This window comes from Haematobia irritans, chromosome 3, assembly GCF_050003625.1.
Source record: "Haematobia irritans isolate KBUSLIRL chromosome 3, ASM5000362v1, whole genome shotgun sequence".
In the NCBI taxonomy this organism is placed as follows: Eukaryota; Metazoa; Arthropoda; class Insecta; order Diptera; family Muscidae; genus Haematobia; species Haematobia irritans.
In genome coordinates this window covers 95,150,173-95,173,783 of record NC_134399.1, presented here as the reverse complement: position 1 = coordinate 95,173,783, position 23,611 = coordinate 95,150,173, and the positions used below count along the sequence as shown (strand labels likewise).

Genomic DNA, 23,611 nt, shown 5'->3' with positions numbered 1-23,611 from the left:
CAAACCCCGAAACCAGTCACTCCATAAGTAAACACTGTTATTATACATTCGTCTCGAACACCCTACCATTGAAAGCTTAAATCAAAACTTTGGTCTCGATCACACTCTAATATTGTTAAACAAAGAGAGAGTGAAGGCTCTTTTTGCACACCATATGTCAAAAGAGACATACTTAAGAGAGTGGGATCACTTACCTTTAAATCTCCCCCATCCTCCTTTATAGACCTGATATTATTGCCTTGTTTGAGTTGACTTGGTACTAAAAAGCCTTTGATTTATGTTCACTATATGTATTGGATATAACTTCTATCGCTCGCTCTTCCATATTCTCTTTCTCAATCAATTTGCCAATTATATAGTTTTTTCTCTCCGTGTGTAGAATACAAAGTATGTGAAAAAACAAATACGCTAAGAGAATGAAAAATAACAACAACATTATCGAAAAGATAATGAGATTTTAACGGCTCCATCTAAAATTGGATTGGTTGAATTTCTGGGCTCGTCTCTTGAATGTTGGGGGCAACGTTGTCGAGAGCCAAAAATCGAGTCTATGAAGAAAAAAAGTTTCTTTTAATGCAAAATATCTTTGGCTGACGTATACGAGAATGTGCTAAACATATTTATGTATAGATAAATAAATGTACAAAAAACAATATTATGTATTTATGTGGATTATATTGTCATGTGCACGCAGGTAGAAAACAGCGAGTTAAAGTCTCAAGTTTTCAATCAATTCACGTGGTTTCCATGAACATATTCGATAAGTTTTTTTGCCAGTATAGCAAACAGTAGTTTCAAATTGCAAATCATCAATGGTACATATGTATATACAATAAACGATTTAATTCAATATAACTAGACTTATAATGCTTGTTTTGTGAACTCATAATCAGGTTATTAGTTGTTATATCCACACGATTGTAATTTTTGTAGGTAGTTATGTTAATATATAAAATTTTAAAACTAATTCCCTATAAACTTTATGTGTTATCGTACATTATGCCTGAACCACACTTTATACATAATATGTATTGTAATTAGAATTTTGCACCAAATATGAATTCCATTGAACAAAATTAGTGTCCGTCCCAAAGTCTTTTTTTTTGCCCAAGCCTATGCCGAACTAACAATTGAAAAATATGCTGATTTTTGGCTAAACGTTTAAAATTAATTTTAACCACATTAAACTTTTCCTGGACTGAAACTAATGTACCATCCACTATGGATAAGAATGAATTGTATTGAATGAATGTATGGAAAATTGAACAAAACTGCTTGGAACCTGAAAAAACATTTCGTTGTATTCCGTTCGTCTGTTGAAATCACGCCAACTTCCGAACGAAACAAGCTGTGGACTTTAAACTTGGTACAGGTACACGCAAAAAAATAATTCTTTCCTCCCAAACGAAATTTTAGACAAAGTTCGCTTCTAATTTGCTTTTCGCTGTAAGGAAGTTTATTTGTAAAAATATTTCATAAAGACTAACTCAAAAAACAATCTTTTCTGGCTAATTGCATTTTCCCTCACATCTTTCTCACTTCCACGAGGTTTTTTAGTTCTTAGCGCCTTTTTTTTGTAATACAAACAATGTAGAAGAAATTATACGATTTTATAAATTTTTAAAATTTCACCTTTCCCCTGGACGGAGAATCGAACCGCACACTATCCACTGAGTTACGTAGCTGTTATTGTCATCAATATCCATATAAGTAATATTAATATAGCATAGCTTGCGGCGATCATGAGCCGATAAAACAAACTTTATTTAACAGAAACAAATATTTAGTTGGGCACCGTGGAGCAGTGGTTGCTACGTCCGCCTTGCATGCCAAGTGTCGTGGGTTCGAGCCCTGCTTCGACCGAACTCCAACAAGTTTTTTTTTTTACATATATTCCAGATATGTTCGAAAGATTCCGAAAAGAGGTTCAACATTACATACTACTATATTAAATTTTTACTATGAACTGTAAAATGTGTCTTATTAAAAACTTAAAGTCAGAAAAGAACAGTGCTTGATATAAACGAAATGGACTGTGTTGTTGGTTCAAAAAATTTTTTTATTGAAAAAATACAAAATTTTGTAACAAACAAATTTTTTTGGTGATAAAAGTTTAACATTTTCAAAGAAATTCAAAAAACTCTAACAAAAGAAAAACGTTTTCGGTATACGTTTCCAAACGTTTTTTTTCTTTGCGTGTAGTTGTTATTGATGTAGGTTAGATGACATTGCAAATGGGACATATGCCCGGTTCCAAAGATTTTGAATTTACACTAATGATTTTGATATTGATTCCGAGCCAAAGAAGCGGAGAATTGAAGTATGTTAAGACACAATTCTCTTTTAAATTTTAGTATTGCGTACTTCAAATAGGAAACAAATTTTAATTATTTCGTTTATTTAGCTTTTTCCCTCATGTGCTATCAAGTCCTTTAAAAATGTGTTAACGATAACTTAAATTTCCAAACTTAGACTCGAATTCAAGTAGAAATTATGCCATGTTTCAATTACAAAGCGTCTTTAAAATAAAGTATAGAAAATCATATCCCCATATTGCAAATGGGCCATATCGGTCCATTTTTACGTATAGCCCCCATATAAACGGACCCCCAGATTTTGCTTGCGCATGCTCTAAGAGAAGCAAATTTCATCCGATCCTGCTGAAATTTGGTACATGGTGTTACTCTCTAACAACCATGTAAAAATTGGCCCACATCGGTCCATAATTATATATAGCCCCCATACAAACCCATCGCCAGATTTGGCTTGCGGAGCCTCTAAGGGAAGCAAATTTCATCCGATCCGGCTGAAAGTTGGTACATGGTGTCGGCATAGGGTCTCTAACAACCATGCCAAATTGGCCCACATCGGTCCATAATTATATATATCCCCCATATAAACCAATCCCCAGATTTGACCTCCGGAACCTCGTGGAAGAGCAAAATCCGAATCGGATGCGGTTGAAATTTTATACGTGGTGTTAGTATATGGTCTCTAACAATCATGCAGGAATTGATCCATATCGGTCCATAATTATATGTAGCCCCCATATAAACCGATCCCGAGATTTGACCTCCGGAGCCTCTTTGAAGACCAAAATTCATCTGATTCGGTTGATTCGTGGTGTTAATATATGACCAGATTTGACCTCCGGAGCCCCTTGGTAGAGCAAATCGGATTTGGTTGAAATTTAGTACATGAAATTTGGTACAGTGTGCTAGTACATGACCGTTAACAACCATGCCTACACGCTCACGAAAAATCGCTTCTGTAACATATACTCCCAAACATATTTTGCTTCAAGCATATACATTTTTGGCTATTGCCCAAACATTTATATGTTTGATCTCTTCCAATATATAATATGTTTGAAAGCATATTGGTCTAAACAATATATGTTTGGGTAGTCAATTTCCAAACATTTTGTATTTTTGCATCCAAATTCAATAATGTTGTCTTCCAAAAAACAATATGTTATTATGTGAACATATAATATGTTTGGAAGCATTTTGCACCCAAAAATATTATATGCTAAAAAAAATTCTCCCAAACAATATTGTGCTCAAAATTTTATTTATTTATTTATATATTTACAATCATAATGAATTATGAAAATAAACAGGTAATATAGGTGCTAACAACATAGGTTTTCGACCTGAATGCTCAAAATTTTGTTTCTGCCCAATTGTATATTCCCCCACATCTTTCTCACTTCCACGAGATTTTTTAGTTCTTAGCACCTTTTTCTGTAATACAAACATTGTAGAAGAAATTATTCAATTGTATGATTTTTTTTATTTTAATTTTACCTTTTGCCGGACGGGGATTCGAACAGCGGACCACACAGTTTGTAAGGATCAAAGAAGTAGCTTATCAATTGCCCAAGGAAAAATAAAATGTTAATTTTGTAATAACAAGCAACAACCACCAACTTAATTCAATATCGCTCCCTTTTAAATAGCGCTCCAAGCTACCAAACACATATATGTTTATAGGCTATTTCTAAATTAATATATGTTTGCATCCAAGCATATTATATTTAAAAACATTTTATGTCCCAAACATAATATGTTCTAACATATTAACATATATGTCCCAAACATGTTATGCTAGTTTATGAACATTATATGCTTGCACTCAAAAATATTGTGTTTAAAAATTTGTTTTCCAAACATATAATGCTTATAGCCAAACATATGAAAAACAGTCTTTTTCATCCGTGTATTTACATGTTATACCTTAAAACACATGTAAAGCTCGATTTTACCAAATCGGGCTATAGAAACCTTATTTATTAACTGATCTCTCTTAAAGTTTGCAGAATTTAATGTTACCCCACAAATGCTTATGTTTACTAATTCAGTAGGGGTGGTTTAGGGTATGATATAGTCGACCCCCCCCCCCCCCAGACTTTATACTTTACTTACTTGTTTATTAATGGACTCAATATTAGTGGCATAGTGGATTAAAGTGGCAGCGCGATTTATTGTCAGGCTCACATAGACTATTCAGTCCATTGCGATAGTAACTCTGCAAGTGCAAAGACAGGCATTTCTATTCAAACTCCCATAAATTTGTACCCCTTAATTTTCTTAAAAATGGAAATATAGTTTATCTCCCAAACCTATTTCTATTTTACGTCACAAATGCCTATGTTTACTAATTAGAGGTGTGCACGTGAGTAATATTGTGCTCACGCTCACGCACACCCACGACGAAGAAATCTTATTCACGCACACTCACGCACGATATTTTTTGGTAGGACTCACGGTCACGCACGCTCACGAAAAGAAAATGTATACTCACGCACACTCACGCACGAAAATCTTTTAAATGTCATGACTCACGAAAAATATCGTGACTCACGAAAAATGTCGTGACTCACGAATAACTTGATGAGTGATTTACCTATAGAACCTGACTGAAAACATGAGTATGGTTAAAATCGAGTGCGTTATAAAACTCTTACCACCTAGGATGTCACTAAAATTATAAATGAATTCAACTCGTAAGCATTTTATGTTCGTAAGCGGGATTATTTTCGTGAGCGTATTTTTCCGAAATTCGTTACTCATGCACACTTACGAAGATATTATTTTCGTGACTCACGATCACGCACGAGTTTTGGTTGGTTAATCACGCTCACGCACACTCACGCCGTTGCCGTCAGCGTGACTCACGACTCACGCGTGAGTCACGATAATTTCGTGTCACGTGCACACCTCTATTACTAATATAACTTTCTACTTTACTTACTTGTCATTATTTATTAAATGTTGTTTTGATTCAATGTTTTTTTGATTCATTAAGATTTTAATTTTGTTAATACATAAAAAACACAAGTTTATAAACTCTCTTTTTAATTAAAATCTCTTTATATCAGGATTTTTTGTAAACAATTTGTTTTAAATTGTAAAATTAAAATCTTTCTTATCAGCCAACTTCACTGTATATTAAATTTGTGTTTTTGATCCAAAGGAAACTACCATTGCTTCCAGAATATTCATATTTACGATGTCTAAAATTTTAGAACAAACAACTTATCAAATCTCAATTTCTCAGTTGTTGTTTTCTTGTTTAGTAAACACACACACAGAATTCTCTCCCACATAAAATAGCCAAAGATTTGCCGATGTTCTCTACACCAACAATCTTCTAAAAGTATTGGCAAACATCTACTCTCTGGCTGTTTGCTTGCCATTTTGGAATGTTTGTTGATTTTTCGATTTTTTGCTAAATTCAAATAATTTTTTATGGATGACATTAATAGGCGGTTAGTATGAAATACATTCAACCTTGAATCTCAAACAATGAAACAAAGGCAAACAAATTAAAAAAAATGCAGAATAAATCGAATTCACTCACCCATGGGGAAGATCTCATTTTTTTATATTTTTATTAGAAAAAAATGCAAAAAAAAACATCGATTGGGATTAAGAAAATTTCAACAAATCATAATTTCATTTCAATATAGCAGTTTCTAAAGGGAGAAAATCTCTCGAATCTTGCTTACGTCTCTAACCATTGAGCGAATGAACGAAAATTGTGAAAATGAAAACAGTTGTTCAAACATAAATAATGTCTTTAGAGGACTGACGTGTTCCGAAAAATACCAAAAAGCTCGTAACTGAATAAAGGGATTGAAATTTTAAATTTAATTAATATTCGAACAACAACTAAATTGTTAGCTCTATTATACAACAGCAAAAAAATGAACTTGTTCCACAAATCGTTGGATAAAAATTGCGGTGTCTACGTTAGGTTAAAGTGGCAGCCCGATTAAGATTCAGGCTCACTTAGACTATTCAGTCCATTGTGATACCCCATTAGCTAAAAGTACCTATTACATATGGGCACTTCTAGTTTTAACCGCTGAACCTTCTTGATTATTTTTCTTTGTTGAGCCAGACTGCTTAAGTTAATGTTTTCCAGATCCGCAGTAATCTGAAGCTATATGCTCCTAAAAGTTGCTTGCGCTTTACACAAAATGCAGGACACTCACACAAGAGGTGTTTAATTGATTCCTTTTTCCTCCGCATCATGACAGCTCATACAATAGTCATTATACTTCGCGCCTATAGTTTTTGCAAAATCGCCTATCAGGCAGCGACCCGTTATAGCAGATATCAGGAGTGATATCTGACGTCTTGAGAACACTAGCATATCTAGTGTGCGGTTTAAGTTTAAATGGGGCCATATTTGCTTGGTGTCGTTACAGCCCTTGCAATTCTCCCATCGAACATTTGCCATCATAACAGCCTTCTCACGCAGCATGAGCTTGCAGGTAGCCAGGGACATACCAATAGATTCTAGTTCCCCTGGAATATGTAAGGTAGTCCCTAGCCTATAGCCAGGCACCCATATTAGCTGAATATTGTACTGCTCAGCCATCTCATTGAGAGATTTGCGGCAGTCGATGGCCGTTTTCGACTTTTATTCCTTCTTTTTCTAAGGAAACCAGAAGGGTGTTTATAGCAACATTCCAAAGAAGAGGTGATAGAACTCCTCCTTGGGGAGTGCCTCTGTTCACATACCTTTGTATGTTTGCTTGTCCTAGTGTGGCCGAAATACGTCTCTTCATTAGAAGTTCGTCTAATAGCCTAAGTATACATGGATCAACATTCAGGGTTGTCAGTCCATTTAATATCGAGCACGGATGGACATTATTGAACGCCCCTTCGATGTCTAGAAACGCCACAATTGTGTATTCTTTGACAGATAGTGAGCTTTCAATAAAGCTGACTAGTTCATGTAATGCGGTCTCAGTAGACCTGCCCTTCGAGTATGCATGCTGTCGTTTCGAGAACAAACTTGTATCGATGCTAGTTCTAAGATAAATATCTATCATCCTCTCCATAGTCTTAAGTAGGAATGAGGATAAGCTGATTGGTCGGAAATCCTTCGCCCTCGAGTGAGAGGCTTTTCCCGCTTTAGGTATGAAAACGACTTTTGTTTCCCTCCACTTTCCTGGGATATATGATAAGTTGATACATCCTTTATATATCGCCGACAACCAGGGGATAATTTTGTCAGTCACTGCTTGTAACTCCGCCGGAGTAATTTCATCAGGTCCGGGGGATTTGAATGGTCCAAACCTATTTAACGCCCATCTTATTCTAGATTCCGATACAATTTTCTCAATAGGAAACAACCGCTGAGCCACAGTGGCACCGCCAGAACCTAGTTCAACCGTCTGATTTCCAGTAAAATGTGTGTCCAATAGTACCTCCAGCGTCTCCTCACTGGACGTTGTCCAATAGCCCTCCGATGTTTTAATGAAACCTGGAGCGGAGTTGGTGGATGCTAAAACCTTCCGTAATCTGGAAGCCTCGGACGTATTCTCAATGCTGCTGCAGTAATCATTCTCGTTTGTATCCTCTCAGATTCTTCTTGTAAGCGTCCCAATCCTCAGGGGCTCTTGTGGACTTTGCCTTGTTAAAGAGCTTCCTGCAGGATTTCCTCATATTACTTAATTCCGTAGACCACCATGGTGGTCGATTTTTCCCCCTTGGCTTCCCTTTAGGGCATGCAGCTTTTAGTGAGATGTTGAAGGCCTTAGTAATCCGCTCCACTGCGTGTTCGATATCTTGCACATTTCTCATATTTGTCTCTGTTATTTCCGGTATCATCATATTGAACGATTCCCTATACCTATTCCAGTCAGATTTCCTAACATTTGGCGGAAATATGGTCTTGGTGGTATGAACATCAAATTTGAAACTGATGTAGCGATGATTTGAGAAGCTGTGTTCACTTAAAACCTGCCACTCAGATATCATTTCATTCAGTTCTTGCGAGGCCAAGGTAATGTCCAAAACCTCTTGTCTGTTTTTAGTGACAAAGGTTGGGGCATTTCCCTTGTTGCAAACTACCAGATTAGTACGCAAAATAAACTCTATTAGCGACTCTCCCCTTGCATTAGTATCACTACTTCCCCATATACTGTGATGCGCATTCGCATCGCATCCCATAATGAGTTTCGTCTTTGTTTTCAGTGACTCCTCAACTAAGGTCTTATCGGCATATGGAGGCATCTCCCTGTCATGTCCCATGTAGACCGAAGATACCCAATATTTGCATTTGGATATTTCTAAATTGGCAACGACAGTGTCTTCATTGCACATTGAAGGAAGCAGAAACAAGTTAAGCTCGTTTTTAGCAATTATACAGGCTCGATTTACATCATTACCAGTATACTGCAATAGTTTGAACCCCGGAGTATTTAATTCACATATCCACGCATGTGCTCTAGGTCTAGCCGGTATGTCTTTCTTCTCGACTAACTCTAGAGCAGCTCCTTCCCAAACTTCACCAATTAGTATCAGAGCAGCTTTAAAACATTCTATAGACCTCTGGTCCTCAAATGCGACTAGCTTAAATCGTCCTTGATACCAACCAGCCTCTTGGTGTCGAGGATCTGGGCCGGGAAACTTTTCCAGCACCTGTGAGTAGACGAAAGACAGAGCATTCTCAATTTCCCCCCATTGTTGCTTTGGAACCATACCGTCCAATGCTCCTTTATTAATGATAGCCATCACAAGGCTGTCTTTAGCAACTGAGGCAAACGACCTTTGATCCCTTTTGGAGGATGGCAGCTCATCCGGCGATCGTTCCCTTTTTCCAGCCTCAAGAATTCCTTGAGCCCATGTTAAGGAATCGCATTGTTTAGCCGACAGCGTGTTTGGGTCGATTGATCCTAACTTCTTTAGGATAAACAAAGCATTTCTGCGTTCCTTGAATGTCTTTCGTGAGGGATTACCTCCTTTTGATGTCGTTACCTTAGAAAAAGTTCGACTTGTCGACTAATTGGGCCTAATTCTTGGTCATTGCCCAGATTTATAACTACAGTCGATACCCGTCCACTGGGCCCTGAAGTTAGCAACCCAGTGGATGACTTGGAATTTCGCTGCATGGTGGCTTAATATCCCACCACACTCGAAATTCTTAGTAGATACCTATTACGATGAGTTTATCCGCAATTGAAAAACACGTCCGTTCCGTTCGACGGTTGAATAGAAATTCTAAAAAAAAATACGTCTAGATAAAATACGATTAGATCATACAAATTTGAGAAAAATTCTTTAGTTGGTAGAATTCTAACAAAAATGGTAACTTTTTTACTTTAATTTCACAAAAATTTACTATGGCAATAAAGTTTGTAAAATTTTTCTATAGAAATAAAATTTTGGACAAAATTTTTGTATAGAAATAAAATTTTGTGAAAAATTTCTAAATACATTTTTTATAGAAATAAAATTTTGCAAACATTTTCTAAAAAATAAATTAAAACAAAAAACTTTTTATAAAATTAAAAAAAAACGTTTAGGAATATACAATTTTGCAGAAATTTTGTATAGAAATAAATATTTCACAAACATTTTCAATAGAAATAAATATTTGACAAATATTTTCTATAGAAATATATAAAAATATAATTGTACAAATTTTCTATAGAAAAAAAAATGTTAACAAAAATTTAGAATGAAAATAAAATTTCACTAAAATTTACTATGTTTATTTTCATAAAGTAAAAATTTCTATAAAAACAAATTTTTGTAAAAATTTCTAAAGAATTAAAAAAAATTGCAAAAAATCTATAAACATAAAATTTTGCAAACGAATTTTTTTTTTAAATTTTCTATAGATTAACATTTTTCAAAAATTTTCTATAAAAATAAAAATTTCGTAAAAATTTACTGTGAAAATAAAATCTAGTAAAAATTTTCTATAAAAAAAATTTTGCAAAATTTTTCTATAGAAATAAAGTTATGTAAAAATTGTCTACAGAATTAAAAAAAATGAAAAAAATTCTATAGAAATAAAATTTTGAAAAATTTCTATAGAAATAAAATTTTGCAAACATTTTCTAAAGAAATAAATTTTTGTAAAAATTTTCGATAGGAATAATTTTTTCTTTTCAGAATTTTCATAGAGATTAACATTTTTCAAAAATTTTCTATCAAAAAATAAAATTTTGACAAAAAGTCAAAATAAGGTTTTTTTTTTAATTTGGTATATATATTTTTGGTAAATTTTTCGTCAATTTTTGGTAACTGTTTTGTTTTGGCACAAGGTATAGACCGATCAAGAGATCGGCCTATATGGTATTAAATCGTCTTTTACCAACTGCTGTTTTCACGTTTCGTAGATCATTTCACTCAAAATAATAATTAAATGATTTAAGCCTTCATAATATAATAATTCTGTTTTAAATTCTTTATCTTATTATATATATATTATACATGTGTATACCTACATTTTATTGCGTTTACATTTTCCTGGTTCCAAATAATCTTCCTGGTTGGGTTAAATTGAAAACAACTTTTGCAAAAACATATGCATGTTTAAATTTGAATTTCGATTTAAATAAAATTATTTGAATTAAAACAAATGGATTGTGGATATTTATGCATAGACGCATGTGAGGTGTGTGGGAAGGCAAATGGTTACTGTTTTCTAATATTCTTTTTTTTATCAATTATCGCCATTGACTGGTTAAATGAACCCATCTATCTAAACAGGTTCTATATACAATCAAAAGAGGTGTTTGTTGCCCGTTAATTGAAGTAATGACGTTCACGCTTCGAAAATCTTGATAATCGTTTGTGGCTAAGCATATGAGTAATAAGTTTACTTTTTATTTTGCAACTTGACTATAATTGAGAAAATATAGCTATTTTTTAAGAAATTTATCGAGATCTATTCAATAAATTAGTATTTGTATGTGCACAAATCCTTATATAAGTAGAAACGGGGGCATATACATTAGTGTCGTTAGAGGGTTCTGGAAAATTTTTGACAAAATTTTCTATAGAAATAAAATTTTGACAAAATTTTCCATAGATATAAAATTTTGACACAATTTTCTATTGAAATAAAATTTTGACAAAATTTTCTATAGAAATAAAGATTTGACAAAATTTTCTATAGAAATGATATTTTGAAAATTTTTTCTATAACAATAAAATTTTGACAAAAATTTTCTATAGAAATGAAATTTTGACAAAAATTTTCTATAGAAATAAAATTTTGACAAAATTTTCTAAAATTTTGACAAAAACTTTCTATAGAAATAAAATTTTGACAAAATTTTCTACAGAAATAAAATTTTGACAAAATTTTCTATAGAAATAAAATTTTGACAAAATTTTCTATAGAAATAAAATTTTGACAAAATTTTCTATAGAAATAAAATTTTGACAAAATTTTCTATAAAAATAAAATTTTGACAAAATTTTCTATAGAAATAAAATTTTGACAAAATTTTCGATAGAAATGAAATTGTGATAAAATTTTCTGTAGAAATGAAATTTTGACAACATTTTCTACAGAAATAAAATTTTAACAAACATTTTCTATAGAAATAAAATTTTGACAAAATTTTTTATAGAAATAGAATGTTTAGTTTTGTTAGTTGACCATTGGAATTTTACAATTTTGGGATTATTTGTTTGGCTTGAGGTCATGGACTAATGAAAAATGCTGGTGTTAATGTTTTTCATTACTTTTTATTGAAATATTGCTGTTCTCGGATATTTCGATACACCCGTTAGCGTAGCTAGACAATTTTCCTAGGGGGGGCTATAGCCCCCCTAGCTAAAAATTTATATGTCATTTATTTATATTTCAATTAATGTTTTATTTCATAAAAATTAATAAAAAAAATTAGACATCAAAATAACTCGAAAATTAATTTATAATAAAGCAAGTAAAAGTAGTTCCACACATTTCCCAGCAAAAAAATTTGGAAATTCTTCCAAAGGCACAACTTTAAAAGCACTTCCAGAAGATGTACTCCCAATGATGTTCTTTATTTTAACTACTCAGGAAGTTCTTTAAATTCAATTTTTTATAACTTGGTTTTTTCATACTTTTAATGGGAAATTTTAACTTTTTTTTTCTAATACCTTAAAAACGAAGTAAGAATTCATAAAATGGTACAAATAATTTAAATTTTATCGAAAAAAATTCTAAATCCAATCTGAAAAATTTGTAAATTTTTGAAAATATTTGATGTCAAACGTTTCTGACAAGCATTAGAATCCATGAAAAATTATAAAAATTATTTATTTGACAAAATATAACAGAATTTTTTAATTCACATTCAAAACATTGAATTCGGATCACACCTAAATAAGTGATGCAAATTCAGTGCAACGGCTGTTGAAATGGAGGACTTCCGTCCTATGACAAGCCCATGTTAAATTCATCGCTTCTTCGCCACTTCCGGATCCAAAAAGATCATTTTCATTACTTTTTTGGCTGGGTTTGTTTATTTTTTATAAAAATGGAAAATCGTAAATAGGTTTTCAAATTCTGGGGGGGCTAAAATTTTTCTGGGGGGGTCTAAGCCCCCTCCCCAGAGGCCTTCCTACGCTTATGGATAAACCATCGGTGATCATCTTCAGCGAGATATTATATTTTACAAAGTAATAGACTTTCTCCTTACAATGCTTTAGACATGAGCATTGTAAGGAGAAAGTCTATTACTTTGTAAAATATAATATCTCGCTGAAGATGATCACCGATGGTGTAACGAAATATCCGAGAACAGCAATATTTCAATAAAAAGTAATGAAAAAAATAAAAATTAATGAAAAACATTAACACCAGCACTTTTCATTAGTCCATGACCTCAAGCCAAACAAATAATCCCAAAATAGAAAGAAGATTTTGACGAAATCTTCCTTAGAAATGAAATTTTGACAAAATTTTCTATAGAAATGAAAATGTGATAAAAATTTCAATAGAAATTAAATTTTAACAAAATGTTCTATAGAAATAAAGATTTCACAAAATTTTCTATAGAAATAACACCTTGACAAAATTTTCTATAGAAATAAATTTTTGACAAAATTTTCTATAGAAATAAAATTTTGACAAAATTTTCTATAGAAATAAAATTTTGACAAAAATTTTCTATAGAAATAAAATTTTTACAAAATCTTTGATAGAAATGAAATTTTGACAACATTTTCTATAGAAATAAAATTTTGACAAAATTTTGTATAGGAATAAAATTTTGACAAAACTTTCTTTAGAAATAGAATTTTGACAAAATCTTCTATAGAAAGAAGATTTTGACAAAATCTTCTTTAGAAATAAATTTTTGACAAAATTTTCTATTGATATGAAGTTTTGACAAAATTTTCTATAGAAATGAAATTGTGATAAAAATTTCAATAGAAATGAAATTTTGACAAAATTTTATAGAAATAACATCTTGACAAAATTTTCTATAGAAATAAATTTTTGACAAAATTTTCTATAGAAATAAAATTTTGACAAAATTTTCCATAGAAATAAAATGTTGACAAAATTTTCTACAGAAATAGAATTTTGACAAAATCTTCCTTAGAAATAAAATTTGGACAAAATTTTCTATAGAAATAAATTTTTGACAAAATTTTCTATTGATATGAAGTTTTGACAAAATTTTCTATAGAAATAAAATGTTGACAAAATTTTCTACAGAAATAGAATTTTGACGAAATCTTCTATAGAAAGAAGATTTTGACAAAATCTTCCTTAGAAATAAATTTTTGACAACATTTTCTGTTGATATGAAGTTTTGACAAAATTTTCTATAGAAATGAAATTGTGATAAAAATTTCAATAGAAATGAAATTTTGACAAAATTTTCTATAGAAATAACATCTTGTCAAAATTTTCTATAGAAATAAATTTTTGACAAAATTTTCTATAGAAATAAAATTTTGACAAAATTTTCTATGGAAATAAAATTTTGATAAAAATGTTCTATAGAAATAAAATTTTGACAAAATCTTCGATAGAAATAAAATTTTGACAAAATTTTCTATAGATTTAAATCTTAACAAAATTTTCTATAGAAATAAAATGTTCATAAAATTTTCTATAGAAATAAAATCTTGACAAAATTTTCTATAGAAATAAAATTCTGACAAAATTTTTTACAGAAATAAAATTTTGACAAAAATTATCTATACAAATAAAATTTTGACAAAATTTTGTATAGAAATAAAATTTTGACAAAATTTTCTATTGAAATAAAATATTGACAAAATTTTTTACAGAAATAAAAGTTTGACAAAATTTTCTATGGAAATAAAATTTTGACAAAAATTTTCTATAGAAATAAAGTTTTGACAAAATTTTGTATGGAAATAAAATTTTGACAAAATTTTCTATAGAAATAAATTTTTGACAAAATTTTCTATAGAAATAAAATTTTGACAAAATTTTCTATTGATATGAAGTTTTGACAAAATTTTCTATAGAAATAAAATTGTGATAAAAATTTCAATAGAAATGAAATTTTGACAAAATTTTCTATAGAAATAAAATTTTGACAAAATTTTCTATAGAAATAACATCTTGTCAAAATTTTCTATAGAAATAAATTTTTGACAAAATTTTCTATAGAAATAAAATTTTGACAAAATTTTCTATGGAAATAAAATTTTGACAAAAATGTTCTATAGAAATAAAACTTTGACAAAATCTTTGATAGAAATAAAATTTTGACAAAATTTTCTATAGATTTAAATCTTAAAAAAATTTTCTATAGAAATAAAATCTTGACAAAATTTTCTATAGAAATAAAATTTTGACAAAATTTTCTATTGAAATAAAATATTGACAAAATTTTTTACAGAAATAAAAGATTGACAAAATTTTCTATAGAAATAAAATTTTGACAAAAATTTTCTATAGAAATAAAGTTTTGACAAAATTTTGTATAGAAATAAAATTTTGACAAAATTTTTTATAGAAATAAGATTTTGACAAAATTTTCTATAGAAATAAGATTTTGACAAAATCTTCTATAGAAATAAAATTTTGACAAAATCTTCCTTAGAAATAAAATGTTGACAAAATTTTCTATAGAAATAATAATAATAATGAAATTTTTACAAAATTTTCTATTCAAATAAAATGTTGTATAGAAATAGAATTTTATAAAATAATATTTCTGTGTTTGGTAGTTTTTTGTAGTCTCCAAATTGTGGTAGATTTTTTGTTTTAACTCGAGTGGCAATCGTAATTGAGGTCCTTTTCCAATTGTTAATTAACTTTCTTTAAGAACGGACGAAAACTTTCTCTTTTTTTCTTTTTGTTTAGGTGTTAAAATTTTTATTCTAGGAAAAATGCATATTACAATTAATCAAAACTCGTAAAAGGATTAAAAAAAACTCAAGCCTAAATAAGAAATAAATAAACAAAACTACACACAAAAAAATATCAATTAATTTGATTGTCAATACACTTTAACTAACAACGTAATTTGTAAATACAATTACGATTTTAGTCACTTTAGCAACTAATTTTGTTATATCAACAAAAATTTTGTTGAACTTAAAAATTTTCTGTAACAACAATTTATTGTTAGCTCAAAAATTATAATATTATTTTGTGTGTATATAATTTTATTATGCTTATACTGATTCATTTTTGATTTTAGCGGCTAAGCTCGAACTTAGTATCCATCTTTAAGGAAAACTACTACGCTGAACGAAGAGTTTTCTTTTCTGAGAAACAAAATTTCAGACTGTAGAGACAATTGTTGAATCACTGACATATTTTCTCAAAAAGGAAATACTTCATAAGGAAGGGGAATTTTTTTCTTTGGATTTATATATGACAATCCTATTGCCCATATGTCGCTGAATCAACTCCTATAAATGATTTTGCCTTTTTCCTTTAATTATTGCCATGTCTAAAAATTAAGTCACTGCAAAAATATCCTTACAATTAAATGATTCAAATTAAAAATCGGTATCTTTACTAGAGGTGTGCACGTGAGTAATATTGTGCTCACGCTCACTCACACTCACGTCGCAGAAATCTTATTCACGCACACTCACGCACGATACTTTTTGGTAGGACTCACGGTCACGCACGCTCACGAAAAGAAAATTTATACTCACGCACACTCACACACGAAAATCTTTTAAATGTCATGACTCACGAAAAATATCGTGACTCACGAAAAATGTCGTGACTCACGAATAATTTTATGAGTGATTTACCTATAGAACCTGACTGAAAACATGAGTATGGTTAAAATCGAGTGCGTTATAAAACTCTTACCACCTAGGATGTCACTAAAATTATAAATGAATTCAACTCGTAAGCATTTTATGTTCGTAAGCGGGATTATTTTCGTGAGCGTGTTTTTCCGAAATTCGTTACTCACGAAGATATTATTTTCGTGACTCACGATCACGCACGACATTTGGTTGGTTAATCACGCTCACGCACACTCACGCCGTTGCCGTCAGCGTGACTCACGACTCACGCGTGAGTCACGAAAATGTTCGTGAGTCACGATAATTTCGTGTCACGTGCACACCTCTAATCTTTACATGAAACTAAATTTGTTGGACTAAGGTCAACCTGGCTTTAAAAATACTGAAATAATCTTTAAAATTAATGAAATCGTCTTTATTTTTATTTATTTGTTGACTTTTTTGTATCTTGACCACAAAGCTGAAATGCATTCACGAAATTTCCTAGCACCAATGAGCATAGATGAACTTACTCAGGGATCACATAAATTCCAAGAACATCAACGACAACGACCATTATTGCTTTAACTGTAAACCATTAAAAATGTCTATATATTTGCGACTTCTATGAACACACAGATAAAAACTTTTCTGATTCAATCACGAAATTAAGTGATCCAAATAATTTTTGTTTTATTAAAATGTCTTCAATCACAGAAATGATAGTATCAATTAAAAAATTTTTAATTTAACATTTTTTTTTAAACTCAGTTAAGATTTTAATTGGAAAAATTTTCGTGATTTTTTTTCTGTGAATTCAAGAAATTAAAATGGGGAGATCGGTCTATACATATGTAGTCTATATCGAAACATGGGCCGATATAAATCACATTTGCCATTTCTCTTAATGAACCCAAAAACCTGTGTATTTCGAATTTCCAGTATTTAGGAGGAAAATTACTGGACGTACATGCTTAAGAAGTGAAAACGTAAATTCGGACTATATGGAGGCAATACCAACAAATAATATCGATGTAGTTGAATTATGTACCCATACGATTGTTAAAACGTCCTTTCTTCTACGCTTCTGTATTCCACCAAATAGCATGAAGATCGAGGCCAACAAAACAAATTCACATGAATATCCCACAATAAACAATTCATTTGGTATTTGCATTTGGTTGGAATGCAGAAAAATATTAGCGAACGCCACATTGACGTAACTTAAGAGGCAGTGTAATTATAAAAAGTTCCTTCCTTGCCCCCCTAAAACAAGGGCAGAAAATCATACGATTTGGCTTTACAACTGCTTTACAGTGGTGTATTTAATGAAAATATTTTTATAGTAAAGAAAACATTTAATCCATTAGATAATATCTTGAATAGCTGGGTTTGATTTGGTCCTTTAATGTTCTTATCCCTGGAAGCTTTGAAATTGTGTGAGTCATTGTCTGAAAAATTTCTTTGCATACTTTAAGGCGTTGCAGGTGTGGCACAAATATATCATCGAAGCAAGTGAGTGCATCCAAAAACAAGTGAACCCCTCCATTAAAGAAAATATAGGTTTATTTTAGAAAATGATTTTTGTCAAATTGAAGAAAATTTATTAAAAATAATACATTTTTTTCTGTTGTTTAAGAAAATTTCAAATATTGAAGGGAAAAAATTCGATTAAAAAATTGTTTAAATGTCTTTAACGCTATACAAAGTTTAAGACAAGTACAATTTTAGTAAAACTTACTCATTTGAGAGACTTTAAGCAAATTTCTCGCATTTTAGGAAAATATGAACTATTTTATTTTTAAATAAAATTATGCACTATATTTGTATACAAGTTTTTTCTTATCTTTAGTTCACGTAATTAAAGATAGCAAAAAATTATTCAAATAAGGAAGATATGCTCACATTGGGCAAAATTTAACTAAAATCAACTAGTCTTCTTCATGAACTAAAATAAAGTTCAGTTGGCATTAGCGCCCTATTTTTTTGAGTGTGATATAGTCAGGCAGGGCCGACTAACGTTGTGCCAAATTTAACGCCGATCAATTATTAAATAAGCGTAATATGACCAACTTTGTTAAAATCGGGCGATACATATGTATGGGTGATTATCGAAAACCGGATGAATTTTAGAAATTCAATGGCATTCTTCCCTGTGCTAAAAAACATTCTGTACCTAATTTCATCAAAATATGTTAATAATTGTGACCAGAATCCTGCGAACATGGACAAACGGACGGGTTAGATAGACTCAGTTGGTGATTCTGAGTCGATCGGTATATATTTTGTGGGATCTAAAATCAATATTTCTCGTAGGCATATTTTTTAGATCACTACGCGGTTTAGGGTATACAAAGTTGACAATTTCTCAATAAAGTGTCACAAAAGCAACACTTTTAGCAAGGAACATGATGACCTTATTAGTACTGCCGAACAATGAAGCTTGAGCCGATGACTAGCAAATAATAAAACAAAAAATTTCCCCTTAATTTAGACCACATACTGAGTTCGGTACATGCGAAAACACCTTTAACGTTCTACACGCAAAGAAAAAAAACGTTTGGAAAACGTGTACCGGAAACGTTTATCTTTTGTTAGAGTTTTTTGAATTTCTTCGAAAATTTTAAACTTTTATCACCAAAAAAATTCGTTTGTTACAAAATTTTTATTTTTTCAATAAAAAAAAAATATTTTTGAATCAACAACACAGTCCATTTCGTTTATATCAAGCACTGTTCTTTTCTGACTAAGTCTTTAATAAGACACATTTTACAGTTCATAGTAAAAATTTAATATAGTAGTATGTAATGTTGAACATATTTTCGGAATCTTTCGAACATATCTGGAATATATGTACAAAAAAAAAAAAAAAAACTTTTTGGAGTTCGGTCGAAGCAGGGCTCGAACCCACAACCCTTGGCATGCAAGGCGGACGTAGCAACCACTGCTCCACCGTGCCCAACTAAATGTTTGTGTCTGTTAAATAAAGTTTGTTTAATCGGCTCGTGGGCGCCGCAAGCTATGCTATATTAATATAACTTATATGGACAGTTAGCTATTGATGACAATAACAGCTACTTAGCTCAGAGGATAGTGTGCTAGCTTACAAATTGCAGGGTCCGCGGTTCGATTCTCCGTCCAGCGAAAGGTAAAATTTTAAAAATTTATAAAATCGTATAAATTCTTCTACATTGTTTGTATTACAGAAAAAGGCGCTAAGAACTAAAAAACCTCGTGGAAGTGAGAAAGATGTGAGGGAAAATGAAATTAGCCAGAAAAGATTGTTTTTTGAGTTAGTCTTTATGAAATTGTTTTTACATCCTGGAAAAGAGTAAACGTTTATCACAAACAGTATATACTTTTCTTCCAAATAAACTTCCTTACAGCGAAAAGCAAATTAGAAACGAACGTTGTTTGTCTAAAATTTCGTTTGGGAGGAAAGAATTATTTTTTTGCGTGTATAGTCCGCCTCATAAAAATTACAAATATGCCATCTTATTCCATCTTCTTCCATAGAGAATCAAAATTTGCATGTGGGGAATATTGTAATCCAGGCCATCCACAAATTTAAAATGATTACAATGGAAAAACCTAAACAAACTGAGACTATCTTAATAAAGAATAAAATTAATTTATTATCTGAACTAAAATGGACAAAGATTGACATTTGATAAACTGCTAAAAAGACTAAGTCAATTAATTTATATTTTTTGTGTTTTAACGAAGTAACAAAATTCGATGTTTAACTCGCTCATGAACTGAAATCATAAGACCAACGTCAATATGTTTACAAACCTAATTACTCTGACCAGCAAATGGACTCTCATGAATGATAGAAGTCCAACATTTGTAAATTTTAAACTACAGACATGTTCAATTTTTCCTATGTGCCGTCTATATCTTCTCAACATCAATCGAGCAGTAATTTTTACATATTCGCACTTTATAACGCCATATTGAAAGAGTCTACTGTAATGTAGTCACATTTACTACATCTGTCACACTACTGTGCCCCAAACACACCCCCCATTCGCTAAGTATGTAAATAACCATGAGAAAACAGCACATAATTTAACCGTTACATGGTCATTTCTCAATTCATTCATGCTTTGTCTGTCCACCGGGGGGTATGTCTGTCCACTGGGGGTATGTCTGTCCGTTTGTTTATATGATCGTAACACACTTTTATTAAATTCGTACACACATACTCACAAAAGGGGTGTGTAAAAATAGCACGATCGGCAAGTGTACATACCTCCAGATGACGTCACCATTATAGTTTCCATTCGTAGTTATCGAGAAATAAGCAAACAACTTGTAGTTGTTATTGTTTTCGTTATTTACTCGAAAAAAGGAAAAAAACACACACACAATGGCTATAGATAGCACTGTCAAGAGGAGATAATTTACTACAAAAACAAATATTTGCGAATGACTAGTGCAAAATAAACACAAGTATGTTGATGATCGTTGTTGGTGAGTGTAGTGCGAGAGGGCGTGTAGAAAAACTCATGTGGTATCTAGATATCTACTAAATGGGACCATTCCATTAGAAAACGGGACGCCGCGTATACGCAGGCACGTGACAAGTTTTCGATAAAACTATGAAAAGTTAAAAAACAGAGGAAATGGTGTTTACCTAAAAATACCAGATAACAAAAGGATAGATAACTGCTACGCCGATGGATCGAAGATAGGTGAGAGGACGGAACTGGTCGTATTTGTGGGCACGCAGATACCGAATTCAATTTACCGGACCAAAGTACAATCCTGCAGGCAGAACTACACGCATGATTGTCACAATCATATTCGAAGAGCAAAATAATATGGTAGGAGCTATTTTTGCGGCGACCATGTAACATTTTAACCTGCAACCATGTTGGATCAATGAACATGGTTCTAATAAAAATATAATTGTTGTAAAATGTTATTATATTGATAAAAAGAATTTTGTTTGAATGAAAAGACAATGGTCACGATTTAAAATGTTATGGTATTCATTCAAAATGTATTTCTTCTAGTTAAAAGATCATGGTCACAACCTAAAACTTTTTGATCTTTATGAAAAAACTTTTTTCATCGTCGAAAAAAGGACGCCACTTGAGAAAAGAAAACACAAAATTAACTTTATTTATTTGTTTTTATTTATTTATAAACTAATTCATTGTTTGTTTGTATTTATAATGTCAAACATCACATATTTTTACACACACTATTTTATTTCAATTTCAACAATAAGTAATCATTCCATATTTACATCGTGTGCCCATCAAATGTACAAACGCAGACATCATGTAACTGCAAATAAAAATAAATGATCCATATAGCAAAATGCAGAACAAAAAACAGATATACAAAACTCTCTATAGAAATAAAATGTTGACAAAATTTTCTATGAAAATAAAATTTTGACAAAATTTTCTATAGATATAAAATTTTGACAACATTTTCTAAAGGGGAAGCATTTTGACAAAATTTTCTACAAAAATAAAATTTGGATAAAATTTTCTATAGAAATAAAATTTGGCAAATTTTTCTATAGATTAAAATTTGGCAAATTTTTCTATAGATTAAAATTTTGACAAAATTTTCTACGGAAATAAAATTTTGACAAACTTCAAATCAAATTTACTTAAAATTATGGTAGATTATATTTTGCACGAGTGGCAACTGTGATTGGACAGCAAAGGTATCATCTCCGAATACTCGGAATACAGCAGGATCCACATCCAAAGATTTTGTCTTTACACTAATTTTAATTTTGTTATAGATTCCGAGCCTAAGAAGCGGAGGAATTTAAGTAAGGATACACAATTCGCCTTTAAATTTGAGCTTTACTATGAAAAAAATAAAAAATAGAGGATGTGGTGTTTACCATAAAAAAAAATATCAGAAGGAAATAACTGCTACACCGATGTATCGAAGATGGGGCTGGCCGCATATGTGGCACGCAGACATACTACAATCCTGCAGGCAGAACTACCATAACCGAATGTGTTAAATGATATTTATTGAATAAAACTTTCACAAAATTTTCTATAGAAATAAATTTTTAACAACATTTTCTAGAGAAAAAAAAATTTGACAACATTTTCTATAGAAATAAAATGTTGACAAAATCTTCTATAGAAATAAAATTGGGCCAAATTTTCTATAGAAATAAAATTTTCACAAAATCTTCTATAGAAATAAAATCGGGCAAAATTTTGTATAGAAATAAAATGTTGACAAAATTTTCCATAGAAATAAAATTTTAACAAAAAATAAATTAATGCTGTAGATATTAGGGGTCTGCATCGAATAACTTTTCACTACATGTATGCAATTCGCTGTCGAATATAGTACATACACTGTCTTTCTCTCAGAGCGCAAGTATTGAAGTGAAGAGAACACTTGCTTATCAAATACCACCAAGTACTTATCCGAAACAAATACCACCAAGTACTTATCCGAAACAAAGGAACAATAAAAATGTAAGTACTTGAGAAAAAGTACAACATGGATTCCCTTCACTTCACGTGGTACCACAAGTATTTCTCAGTTCCATTATTATTAATCATAGATATGTATGTATGTCACATATTTCATATATTTATGTATGTCACACACTTTCCTTAAGGTTTGCCGTTCTTTATAACAAACCGATAACATATATTGTGGAGAGTAACCGTTTTTTGTATTTCTGAAACTGCACGTGGTACATGGAGTACTCTATGAAGTTTTGTTCTCGCAACATACTCGACGTGATCAGTCTGAGTACACGTCAATAAGAGAGAAAGAGGAATATGTGTTTGTTGATAGTGAAGACATCAGAGCAGTGTTGCCAACTCCCCAAGGCCAAAAAGCACCAAAAATATATTATAAATTCTAACATACCACCTTCCACCACAAAATCGAAAATTAAATGCTCTACTAAACAAAAAAAAAAAAAAAACTTCCGAAGATGTATTATACAACTTTTGTGAATTGAATTTTAAGAAGTTAAGGTGGGTATTAAGATGGAGTTTAGCTGCTAAAATAGTATTTTTTTCACAATAATAATAATTCATTTTAAGGAATATAAACTTTGTGAAAATTTACTTTTGGCTATTCCCCATCAAGTTATAATAAAATTTGCAGCA

General features: G+C 31.0%; 2 long non-coding RNA genes across 3 annotated transcripts in view; both read right to left on the bottom strand.

Annotated features, from left to right (window-relative positions):
• Positions 1 to 5,608, bottom strand: part of LOC142229808 (uncharacterized) — a 47,562-nt gene extending 41,954 nt beyond the window's left edge. Inside the window, exon 1 of one of the 2 annotated variants that reach the window (XR_012720496.1) lies at positions 5,257 to 5,608. This is a non-coding gene — a long non-coding RNA (uncharacterized LOC142229808). Of the gene's footprint in view, positions 1 to 194; positions 542 to 5,256 lie in introns of those variants that run through there. The other variant, XR_012720497.1, reaches the window with a different exon arrangement.
• LOC142229855 (uncharacterized) lies at positions 3,557 to 3,879 on the bottom strand. The gene is made up of 2 exons (XR_012720511.1): positions 3,810 to 3,879; positions 3,557 to 3,746 (listed from the first exon to the last, which is right to left on the bottom strand). It is a non-coding gene; the product is annotated as an uncharacterized LOC142229855 (long non-coding RNA).
• Positions 5,609 to 23,611: the final 18,003 nt, after the last annotated feature.